At 28.7% G+C, this 12,403-nt stretch overlaps 1 protein-coding gene across 4 annotated transcripts in view; it reads right to left on the bottom strand.

Annotated features, from left to right (window-relative positions):
• The window catches only part of LOC123266981 (E3 ubiquitin-protein ligase MYCBP2), a 226,078-nt gene that overhangs the window by 74,711 nt on the left and 138,964 nt on the right, over positions 1 to 12,403 (bottom strand). The gene's annotated exons all lie outside the window — the stretch shown is intronic.

The following is a 12,403-nucleotide window of genomic DNA, read 5'->3' on the forward strand; positions in this document are numbered from 1 at the left end:
TTACCCGTAGAAAAATCGATTAGATGCATTAATTTTGTTAAATTAGTCAACATAATAACTAATTAATTATAATCACAATTATTGTGGTGGTTATTGAATATGCATCGAAACTTTTGGAACATGTCCCGGGTGCTTTAATGTAAATTTAGGGTTTATTTTGTATAGATTCGTTTTGGATGCACAAATGAATAATATTAATATGGAAGGTAGATATTATGTTATTATGTGTATATATTATAAATATGTATCCAGTGAATCGTTTATATTATTTGGTTATTCCTCCACTCATATAGTTAATTAATCATGGCAATTAATTTATAGTCTCTCACGCGTGCACCATCAAAATTATATTGAATCAGGATTATTTTGAATCGTGAAGTGAATTTATTCGGTGAGCTAGTCACAAGAATAATGCACCCATTATACACACTAATTTAGATTGCGTTCCCAGTTGAGATTTTAATGTATTATATTATGTTGCGTTCTGTTATGTATGTTGATGGCTGTAATCATTTTGGTTGGGGAGCTAATTTTTAAAAATCACTTTACACACTCGTTAAAACCAGCCGAGGGTGCAAGGTTCACGATTAATAGACGTACTAATTTTTATAAATTTTTTTAGGGGAACTTTATTAGTTTTGGAACGATTTTTTATTATATATATGTTATTGAGAGAATAAGAAAATTGTGTTTCCGAGATAGTCATATGATAAAATTGGTTTTTTTCTAGATACATTAAGAAATCATCTTTTATCTTGTGAAATATTGACATTTTTGAAGATATAAGCTCATCCCGATGTTACACTCATCGAGATCTTTCATTTGAGTACCCACATCAATTTTTTATATATTTATATATTTTATATATATGTAAATATGAAAAATATATAAAAATGCATGTGGGTACTCAAATGAAAGCTCTTGATGAGTGTAACATCGAGATGAGCTTATATCTTTAAAAATGCCAATAATTAAGAACTGACATTGCTATCTTGTGAAATATTGCCATTTTTTAAGATATTAGCTCATCCCGATGTTACATCGATCGAGACCTTTTATTTGAGTACCTACATCAATTTTTCATATATTTTATATATTTATATATATATGAATATATGAAAAATATATCAAAATGCATGTGGGTGCTCAAATGAAAGCTCTTGATGAGTGTATCATCGGGATGAGCTTATATCTTTAAAAATGTCAATATTTAAGAAAGTACAGTGCAATTTAACAAAAGTCATTATTTAATAAAGTAAAATTTGAATTTTTTTCTTTAAATTCAAAAATAGAATAATTAAATATGATGATATATTCCTTAAAATATGATGATGTTAGTCTTATATATTTAATATTGTTATACGTGTACTTTATTATAAAAATTATGTATATTATTGTCATTCTGCTAGTTTGCCTTGACATAAAAATTGAATAAATAAATAAATAAATAAAATAAAAATAAAATAAGGAAAAAATTGAAATTTTTGTTTGTTTTTACATTTTATTTTTTTGATAAGCTCAACATTTTTCTAATAATATTATTCTCATTAGAAGTATACATTCGAAAGTAAATCGATTTCATATTTAATTACACTTATTTTCAATGTTAACCCAGTTTCACGAGAAAATTATACCTTCAGTATGTAACTTGATATTTTATTAATAAAATTAATCCTTCATCATTTAAAATTTACTTGCTCGAAAAGATAGTGCTGTTTTATTTACAAAGAATAATTTTCAGAGAGTAAAGCGAGGTTAAATTACGATTGTGCTATCACAAAATTCCTTCAAGGGTTATGTTTAGTTGCAGTCACATGAAAAAGCGCGTATAAACCTTAAGTCCATTCCGCAACGACATTATTGTCAAATAAATCGCCGTTTACGCCACGTGTAGCATAAACGCCCTCCGCAATAAATTATTACGATATTTTTTCACAAAATATAAATATTAAAAGGTAAAAAATTATACGTAGGTACACAAAAAAAATTTTATAAAGATTCGTAACGATAAAAAAATTTTAATTAGTTAATTACTGAAATTTATTCATTAAAGTTGAAGTAATTATTTATGTACAAGAAATTCAGGTTGATACCGTTACATAAAGTTTGTATTGAGTTACATGTTACACGGGACCGTAATACCTTTGTTGTTACATCAGTCAGAGTCTCAGTCTCAGATCCCAGAGGAAAATTTCAGTAACGAGAGGCTGAATGAGTATCGCGTATCGTCTATTACTATTATTATACTTTTACATGAATTTTACACCCGTGAATATTGCTGCAATGATATTTCATAAAGTTGAGATTTATTTTGGGATGCGAATTCATTATTTTTTGTTGAAAAAAAAAACTATGGTAAAAATCGCGGCTTTATGGTAAAGTTAAAAAAAGGTGAAGAATAAAAAATATTAAAAAGAACAGAGGAAAAAAAATTAAATAGTAATAATAACAATATAAATGGAATAAAATAGTATGACTCGGTAAAAAAGGTGATGGTAAAATTATGATTATTAATCGCTAACTTCTGCAGTTGGTGGCGATGTTAGTACACTCTCTTTATTTTATTTAACTTTTTTAATTTATCTCTTTCTCTTTTTTCCTGACCTTTGGACTAGGGAAAATTCAAATAATCGCCGAAACACTTTTTTACATTAGTTACGCCTCGCAGAGCACTCGGTTGCTCTTCTCTGGACCGTACTCATGACTCTGTAACGTTTATTAAAATAAAAATAATAATAATAGTTTATCATAATACCAAAGTTTACTTTCCATTTAATTTAATTTATTTTTATTAATTTAATTAACAACTAACTAAGTTGTAATATTAATTCAATATTAGAGTAATTATCGTTCTGTCAGACCCGTTGTTTTAGATAAAAAAGTCTGTTAATTATAATACTAAATTTAGCCGACATTTTATTTTTGTTTTTATTTATTAAATTGGAACAAAAAAATATTTTTTTAAAATTACACTTAAAGTTATTCAATTTTTTTACGAATGGAATTATTTTTTTTATTTTTTTGTAATAATTTTTTCAATAAAAAAAATTATAAAAATTTTTAGATGTCGGCTAACTTAATTTTCATCCGTTAATTATCAATGATATTAAAGTTAGCCGACATTTTTAGTGTTTTGATCTTTTTAATAATTAAATTAGAAAAAAAAAATATTTTTAAATAATTACACTTACAGTTTTTAAAGTTTTTTACAAGTGAAAATTTCTTTTTATTTTTTCGTAATCATTTTTTCAATAAAAAAAAATTCTAAAAATTTTTACATGTCGGCTAACTTAATTTTCATCGTTTAATTATCAAAATTATTCTAAATAATTAGTTAGTAATTAATTACGCAGAAATAAATACAAAAGGATTACGAGAAATATTTAAATAGCGAGTAATTCTCTATTTAATTATTGACCCGTGCGAATATTTTGCACAATATTAAGATTTTTTATAAATTTTTATTGTATTTTTCTCTAACAGAGAAAAACAAATTTTTTAATATGATATTTAAATTAAGTTTTAAGATTAATTAACAATTTAGAAAAATAACGCAAAAATTTTCAATTTAAAAATTTCTATAAAAAAGTCTAAAAATAAAATTGAATAAGCGCATCTGTCAAATTTGATAATTAATGATAGAACTCGTCCAATTAAGTTAATTTGATAACCAAAATTTATTTTTAGATTAAACCCTTCAAAATATAATGCATTAGACGGATTAAATTCTAGACTTGTCATAAAGTTTAAGTTTCAATATGACAACAATTACCTGCTAGCGATAAAGATAAATTTATAATGATACCCAATTCTATTTCGGTTGAAGCTTACAACCTTGATAGAATATTGTCAGACGAAGAAGTTTAAAAGTTTGATTTTTGTTAACTATAAATTTTCTCCTAGATACAAAAATAAACTAGCCTAGCAACTAATCTACCCGACGTTGTTATTCTGATCGAATTTAATTCGATGAATAAATCCGTAGATACGTCAATTATTTTTTATGATTGAAGGAATGAAATACCTTTTGTTTATCTTATATAAGATAAGACCTTTTAACCTTTAAGAATTTTTCTTGCAGTTGAATCTGCCGCGAACAGCTACTGTGTTCATAGAATGGAACTGACAAGCTTACATATGTTGTAAACGTGTACTTGGCGCGAAACACCACCGTGCCTCCGGATATTTTATGCTAAGTAGTGACTATCTAAACTTTGTCATTATGTATTATGTGTATTTTGCGTGAAAAAGTTATGCAAGGAAGCATAAATAAGCAGCAAAACTTTGCACTAATTAATTGTCAACTAATTTGTAACCTTTTAGCAGAAATTTTGAGTTTATCATTAATGTCGAGTACTAACAAAGGTACTGAAAATTCTCAGTAAAATTAATCTTCTACAAGATAATTTAAGAATTTTTTCGTAATTAATCTCCTCAACTCATACATGCTCGTAAAAAATTTCTTTAATATAAAAATATAGTCTAATAAGTCCGTAAATGCCCATATATAATTTTTTGACCAAAATAGTGTGGAAAACGACCGACGGAGGGCGCATGGTCGCTGTATGTTCTCCTTACTAGAGATTTAAGTCCAAGATATAAAGTTTTAAAGTAAGAAATCATGTTTTGACTCTTCTTAGAAGCTTATTGGAAATTTTTATGTTATTTAATCAACTAGTAAGCTATTTTGTTTTATAAACCATATTAATTGAGAAGATTATAGTAATTTGTTTATTGATGAAGCCATTTTAGGCTAGATGTGCAAAAATGCGTCTTAAGAAAATTGTTTTACGTGCAAATGCCTGTAATTAATTAATGAATAAAAGCTACGTAAAATTAATTTATTACAAGTCATTAGTAAAAATCTATAATAGATTGGCCAAGACGTAGATGTTCATAAGAGCAAGCCAAAAAGAGTCAATTTTGATCGTTAAATTGATGAATTACACTTGACATAATTTTCTGTCGATTAAGCGGTAATTAATATAACTTAAGTTTCTTTATTTGACAAGCTCGTCATCAGTTTCGGACACTTTATAAGAATTAATCGGTGTTCCGACAGTGCTTCGATCGGATATTATATCAAATGTGGCTTTTAATGAGTCATTGCCTCAAGAAATCGATTGAATTGGTTAGAAAATATATTTCGTGGAATCTATAGCACATGTTATGCACCATATAGAGTATTTTAATCTCTACAATTCTAGGGAAGTAATAAAAATAATCAAACGGTACTTCGATAATGAAATACGGGAAAAGTATTGTCACTGCCTCATTTTCTACCTTATTTTCGGTATAATTCACTTGAGATGAATAATCATCGATTTTCATGTTTTAATAAACTTATCTCCAACCACTTTCACTCCATTAAATTAATATTTTGATTCAAAAGAGGGTCGTTGTACTCATACTTTTTTTTAAGAATTTAATCATTTTGATGTGTAAAATTACTTTTATAAAAGCGAATGTAAAAAATTATTAGTGATTTCTCAAATGCTTACTTATATTTAACCCTAAATATACCAGTCAGGCAATCGAGTCATCAGAAGTAATTTCATAATTAAAATATCTTTTTCCTTTAAAAAAAAAAAAAAAAACAAAATATACCAACAATTTATAATAAATATTTTTCACAATTATTTCCGTTATGAATTATGAAGAATTTTCCATTTTTTCCACTGCATTATTACATCATAAAACCATTTTCATAATCTTCGTCAAAAAAAAAAAAAAAAATGAATAAATAAAATAGTCACAATGATGGAAATGATGAAAATACTCTCAACATTTTATGAGAAAATATTTTGTATTTTTTCGTCCTAAAAAAAACCGGATAAACAAATTGCAAACGTATTTTAATAATGATAGACGACGAGCGGTGGAAAGACATAAAAATTTATAAAAATGAATGCTAATAAACAGTATAACGTAAGCGAGCGAGCAAGAGAGAGAAAGAGTGAGAGAGACAGATGTAGATGTAGAGATAGAGAGATAAATTTTGCTGAAGAGAGACGGAGAGATAGAGAAAGGGCTATCGGTCGGGTGTTATTTGCGTTATTTATACGTCCCTGGAGCATCGCGCGGGTTATAATCGAGCGTGCCTGCTCGACGGCCGTGATTACACATCGTTATCCTGGTTAAGCCACCGGAAATGACGGGCCGATGCTCGTGTTGCCATACCTACCAGCTAGATCTGGTTCTGGTAGTGCTTGTGCTTGTGCTTGTGCTTGGTGCCTCACTTGCCGATGGTGATGGTGATGGTGATGGTAATGGTGATTCTGATTCCACGTGGACGTATTATATGTATGCACAAGAGGTACTGGCTGAAGCTTCGAGAATAGAGGTGACTCTCTGGAGAATTTACGCTTCTCGACAGTCCACAGTCCTCTATTCTATACCCAGTTTGGTCGGTGGCTTGGCTCTGATGCTGCTGGTCATACAGCTTGACTGGATCTGTATAGCTGGATGCTTGGCACGTCGATCCTCTCTGGAACCCGTCGACAGCCGCCGGATAAGCTATGCTGCCTCGATTGATCGATTTCACATCATCCTGCCCGGCTCCGGCTCTGACTCCAGGATTATCCTTTTACCGCAAACATTCCTCATTGCAACAGATCTGTATTTTATAGAACCGGAGTGAAGTAGTAGAATATCCAAATCCACCAGTCATCAATCACCGTATTTATGGCACTGCACTATACCACACGTAACACTCCCCCCCCCCCCGCTTTTATTTATTTACTCATAAATTTCCACCTTTTTAGTCTGACCGATAAATTTCCTTTATTTTTACTAATCAAAGCTTGTTTATGCATTCTCGGATCGTTGATGTTTACGGAGTAATAAAAAAAGACGCAATATTCCACCGCAGTAAACAAGTCATTCGTGCTTCGTGGATAATTTGATATTAATTAATACCGGGCCAAAGCATTTTTAATTGATATCTAATATCGAGTTTGCTGCTTGTTATTGCTAAATTATTCAGCATTAGTTACACGCTGTTTTGCATTAATAACGAAGTAGAAATTTTCAATAATTACAATATTTCATCATATAAACTCTTACTTTTGCATATGGAAGAAAAAAAATCGAAAAATTACATTATAAATAGTAATGTGTCCCGTCGTATTTAAAACTAGAAAAATTACAGTTCGAAATAACATTTTTCTAAATTCAAACTTTGAATGTTAATTTTCAGAGCATTCAATTTAATATTTAATTCTTACAAAATCTGTAATAATTACAATCTGAAACTGTAATTTTTCCAGTTTTTTACACGGAGCGTTACGTTATATTATACAATGTAATTTTTCTTTTTTCCGTACAAGGTAAAAGACCCATTAGTGCCACTTTTAACCCCCATTAGTGGCACTTTTTCTTTCAATAAAAAAAATGATCTTAGAATAAAAATCAAAGTTTTTTTGATTTAAAGGTCTTAAAAATTATAAATAATATATTCATTATTGAAATTAATGATTTCATTAATTGAATAAGTACCAAAATCAAAGAAAGTGTCAGTAATGGGATCTTTTATCCTAGTTGGAATTTTTTTATACTGTCAATTCGCAGAAAAAAGAAGATTTGTATAAGTAAAGTCATACTGAATAATTACTACAGTTTCAGATACTAGAAAACGTCTTTTACTTCGAAACTGTAAAAATTACATTTGTCCAGAAGTAACAAATATTAGTTTCAAATAATACGTTATCCCTATTTTAAATTTTATTAATTTCTAATTGTGATTTATGAGTAACAACCTCAAGCTGTAATTTATTATGAAGAAGTCGAATTTAGAAATTACAATCCTACATTATATGATCAATAAAAAAATAGATAAACTTACCAGCTACCACAATTCATACATCAATTTGAACTAAATACTATCCCAGAGATTGTCACTTACCTAAAACAAAAAAATAAAAAAAAAAGGTTAATATAAGCTATAAATTTTATAAATGTTTTGAATAATAATAATAACAATAATCATGATAAGTGAAATTGTTAATATTCAATGGCTGCACTTATAATAAAGCTCTAAGCCGGTATCTTCAAACCGAATTTATAGAATCCGACGATAATAGAATTTAAATAATATAAAGTATAACACCGAGATACGTAACTGCGGCATTATTTAAAGCCGGAATTTTTCAGGATAAAATATCTCGAAATCCAACTTTATTCAACGACTATTAGAGAAATGGATTTCCAACTGGTCGAAGGTCATCCTGGAATCGATAAGAAAGAATTGATAACCTCCAGGCAAAGGCAGAGGCAGAAGCAGCGAGTCTTGGCCGGAGGACTTCCTGAGCACAGACGAGTCAGAGAATAAAAAAATGAATAAGAATAAAAATAAAGCTGAAATGTTGAAGAGAAAAATGTCCTCGAAGCATATGTGCTTGCACACACGAGCGCTCGTACGTGGAATGAAAAAAATTTTTCCACGTCAAGAGTATTGCAGCCAGTCTGAGTTAGACTGGATAGGTCAACTTAGAGGGTTGACCACGTTCGATTCTATTTTCATGGGGGTCACGTTGTCACGTACCTACAGCCTGTCTTCGTATACACATAGTGTTCGGTAGGTAACCATCAAAACTATGTATACAGCTTACATATACTTCATATATACATTGAACTTACTTCGTTTTAGAATTACTGAATGATACATATATCTACACGGGTGTAGTCGCAAGCGCAAGTGTGTACGTATGAAGCAAAGACACATGTACACTCATGTGAACACAAATACATTCGTGTGTACGTATAAACACACATGATACATATCGAAGCATATGAACAAAATAAAAATTCTTTTTTAAAGTAAAAGTATTTTTTTAAATGATCAGCTGTTCTTTCTAGGCAAAAAAAGTAATTTTAATGGTTTGGTGTGCACGGAAAAAAGAAAAATTACATTATATAATGTAACTTGGCACTCCGTGATGAAAACTGAAAAAATTACAGCTTCAGATTGTAATTATTAGGGGAAGGACGGGCAAAACGGATATGTTAATTTGAAAATGAAATAACAAATATATATTACAATCATATCCATTCTTAACTTTGGCTAATAATTTTTTGGGTAATTGAAGTTTATAATTAAAGTAAAATAAAAATAATAACAAAGAAATTCTTCTTCGAAATTAAAAAAAAAAAAAGTCAACATTATCCGTTTTGCCCTACCAGGGCGGGCAAAATGAATACTCAGGTCGCGTAAAACGAATACTGATTGGAAAATACATTTCAATCAAAACAATCGTCGCAAAAATATCAACCGCGTCCTGAATATGAAGAAAAAAAATCAAATCTGCATCGTCCTTAACAACATTAAACTAAGTACTGTATACTTACGATTTAAAATTTTTTTTTTTTCCTAAATTTCAATATTTATAAAAAAAATTCCCACAAGTATGCAAAACCAATGCTTTATCGATAACGGTAAGTGTAGTTACATAATAGATTGATAGATTGCTGTCTAAAATGTTTCTATCGACCGACCAGCGATTTAAAACGATTATTCATTTTACCCGCCCTCTCCGTCTTGCCCGTCCGTCCCCTACAGATTTTATAAGAATAACATTGTAGAATGTAATATTTACATTGAAAGCTCTGAAAATTAACATTCAAAGTTTAGATTTAGAAAAATGTTATTTCGAACTGTAATTTTTCTAGTTTTCTTTTTTCCGTGTCGATTTTTAATATCTTTATGAGGGAGCAAACCTTAATAACTCTTGTAATTATTAATTTTTAAACTCATTTTATTTTTTAATCTTAATTGAGTTATAGGTGATTGTCGAAAAAAAATTGTAATTTCATATTATGTTTAATTATAACTAATTTTTTGTGAGAGTGACACTGAAAAAAAAGTATGAGTCTCACACTTATAAATTTTAGTGATATTACAATACTTGGTATTGCGAATATACTTAAACAATATTTGGGTCTCAACGCAATATTTTTAAGCGCTACACTAAAACTCGTTTAAGTCATACACTTAAACTGACTTGGAGCGCCACCGCAAAACTCATAACCACAATACACTCAAATATGTTAATTTTTTTTTATTTTTTATTAATTTATATATTTAATTTTTTAAATTTTATTAATTAAAAAATAATGATTAAAACACTAATGTTAAGATGTTACAATTATTATAATACAGGTTAACCTCGGTTGACAATGTGTTCAAATTTTACAATATTATAAAATGACATATTATTTTATAATATATTAATTTTACATATTATAAAATGATATATATGTGATAGGAGGATTAATTCCACTTGGTTAATTTATTTTTCATCCACGAATCCATAAATAATTATTGTTAATGTCAATTATGTAAATATTTTTTTTATGCTCTTAAAAACGATGTTTAGGTTAAAGGTACAAACACGGTATATAAACACGGGGAAAAAAGAAACGAAGTATACGCGCTGAGTCTTACGCGGGAACTTTTTTTACTATACTCTCTGAACTTGCAATAGTATCGTACGGAAAATATAAGTCACTCACTTAAACAGAGTATTGCGATAATACTTAAACTTTTTTATATCATATTCGCAATACTAATTCATTAAAAAAGAGTATACCCATATGACTTAAACTTTTTTTTCAGTGTAGGCAAATTTTATGTCCTTCGAATAGTCATTGATACGGTCTTTAATTAGTTCTTTTTGTATAATTTATGCATTAAAACGAAAGAGAGCATCCAATCCGCACAGTAAAAAATTTTGCGTCAAATAACAGTGTTAAAAATTTTTGTGTTAAATATTTAACACTTTTATGTGTAAATTTAACATTGATTCTGTTAAATCAACACAAAAACGTATTAAATATTTAACATAAAAATTTTTAACAAAATTTTTTGACGCAATGACGCAAAATTTTTTACTGTGCGTATGAAAAAAATACTATTCGTGGAAAAATTTCAACGAGCTTACAACTTGAATTATGAATCAGAGTAATTTCGTTTAAATTAATTCATTTGTAATTAATTTATTATTAAAATCATTTTTTCAATTATTCTTGTAGTGTACAGTAGATAATTATTTTTTTTCTATCAACTTTTGATATAAAATGATTAAACAATTGTATTTACCAAACCTTTTAAATATTAACACATATGTGTGTACAAGTGTATCTATATACACTCACATGTATCTACAAGTGTAGAATGTAGTATGTAATATGTAGTGCATAGTATTGCATAGAACTATACTAGTGACATAGATATTACTATCAAATCAGTATCTATACAGTTAATGCAGCATTATGTCTCGCATGATTGTATGAGGTCACATCGCAGAAACGTCGCACTACATAGTGTAGGGGAGCCCTTTTAGGATCCACCATTCACCGAGCTGGTAATCAGCGCTTTATTGCCCATAGCCAATTAACGGCTGCGATTGGCACGCGAACAAAGCTCCGCGGTATATGGCACCAGTGCCTATGACTATAACTATAACTAAACTATCCGGTAGTCATCCTATATTTCCAACTATCCCACATCCGCGGGGATCTATATCTGAAAAAGCTGAGGAAATAATACCAGAAAGGACGGAGGTTACGGATATTTGGGTTAAGCGTTCACTTAATCGAATTCAGGTTGTGATTTCGCTCTTCAACGGGCTTTTTGGTGATCCAAAACATTTTGGTGTACGGCAAAACATTTTAATTGCTGATTTGTATGCTAATTCGCTTATGGTAAAATTATTTTTATTTCACTTAAAATTTAAAGGAAATATAAAGTGACACGTTGATAAAAATGTGATAATTTCAATAAAAATGAGCAATTATTATCCGAAATTTTTCTATTATATAAAAAAATTCTTAATTAAAATTTGAAAAATTGTATTTTGGAATTTTTCGATCATAGAGCACTCTCTAATGTTTCGGATTAAGCGTCATGCAAAAGGAAATTTCTGTTGAAGAAAATCTAGGACAGAAAAGTTTAAAAATTCGATTTAGTCTTAGGTGCTCTAGTCTTGATATATATCTATAAAAATATATATTGGACATAAAATATAGCAAGGAGCAAACATTGCTGACACTAAAATAGATTTTATGATCCAACTTTAAAATTATATACCTTTGTTAAATAAGCTGCACGTTTATTTTTATAACACGATATTTTTCTAATTTAGCAATTTTTACCTATAACTCTCCATTATTATTAAATTGATAATATACAATATAATTTTTTATTACAACTTATTTTTTTATTAGCTTTTTTTACTAGACCGAAACATCAAGACCTTAATTTAGAAATTCAATCATCAAAAGAACTAATTTGTGAAGCAAAACAACCAATTTGCTTCGAAATAATTATTATAGTTAAAAATTATCTCATTTTGATCAAATTTTTTTATTAATGTGATTCTTAAAAAGTATAATAAATCATTAAAAA

Source organism: Cotesia glomerata, linkage group LG6 (assembly GCF_020080835.1).
Source record: "Cotesia glomerata isolate CgM1 linkage group LG6, MPM_Cglom_v2.3, whole genome shotgun sequence".
NCBI classification, from domain to species: Eukaryota; Metazoa; Arthropoda; class Insecta; order Hymenoptera; family Braconidae; genus Cotesia; species Cotesia glomerata.